Below are 1,089 nucleotides of genomic sequence, written 5' to 3' on the forward strand. Positions count from 1 at the left end.
TTACAGTTCAGAGAGGCAAGGGGAGTTTTCCACTTCCGGTCGCCATGCTGTGCAACCTTTTGCGAGATCCTCTTCAGCATTATGGCGCCCCTGGGATCGGGGTATATTCTAGAATTTCTGGAGCTTAACGTTCCTTCTCCTCTCATAATCAACCCAGACGGGTCTTATACGTGTAAAGACAGTCGAGTGCAATTTTATGACCCTAATTATGAAATCTGTGGCACAGAGGTCCCAAAGCCATTTAAAGTCTGGTCGGATTTTGCATTTTTCGTCGTGCAAATAGAAAGCAACATCTTATGTCGTGATGCCATTTCCTTTACCCTAGAATACCGGAAGTGCGACATAATGGACCAGGGGGGCGACACATGCCAGTCACAGCATACCGTGGTCAGCGAGGGTCAGTCTGGATTCATCATGTCTCCCGGATACGAAGAAGTGCACAGTTATAGTGAGGATTATTTGGATTATGGTGGTTGGTGTGAGTGGGATATTGAAGTATCAAATAACAGCGTCCTTCAGATGTCATTCGAGTCTTATGAGGTTGGCTACACAGAGTATTCTAAGATTATTACGGTCTCCACAAAAGGACAGCCTCACTTGGACCACCATCATGCTGTAGACGTGAGTTTCTATTACGAAGACTACAGTGTAATAGATGGTTATCGCCTTACCCTGCCCAGTCATCGGGCCAGGGTGTCCTTCTCATCATATGTGGCAAGCAAGAGGTTCAAAATGTGGTACAAGGCTGTCAATAGAGATTCATTCATTCCAATAATTGACAAATTTGTACTCAACTGTTCGGGCTATGAACACTCTCTCCCTGCACACATTCGTTGTGATTTTCGAGACGACTGCGTGGGAGGTGAAGATGAGATGAACTGCACGTCCGTAGATGAAGCCTGGTGTCCCGGTGGATTTGTCTTGGGGTCAAGTTGTTATCACCTCCACGACCCACAGCCTGACGGCACTTGGCAGATGGCGGAGGACATGTGTGTGCTGCGGTATAACGGTCATTTGGTCACTCCAAATTCTGAAGAAGAGCTGACTTTTCTTTCTCGTCTGATGATTCAAATGTATGACGTTAAGACG

The sequence above is a fragment of the Aplysia californica genome, unplaced genomic scaffold (genome assembly GCF_000002075.1).
Source record: "Aplysia californica isolate F4 #8 unplaced genomic scaffold, AplCal3.0 scaffold00756, whole genome shotgun sequence".
Lineage (NCBI taxonomy): Eukaryota > Metazoa > Mollusca > Gastropoda > Aplysiida > Aplysiidae > Aplysia > Aplysia californica.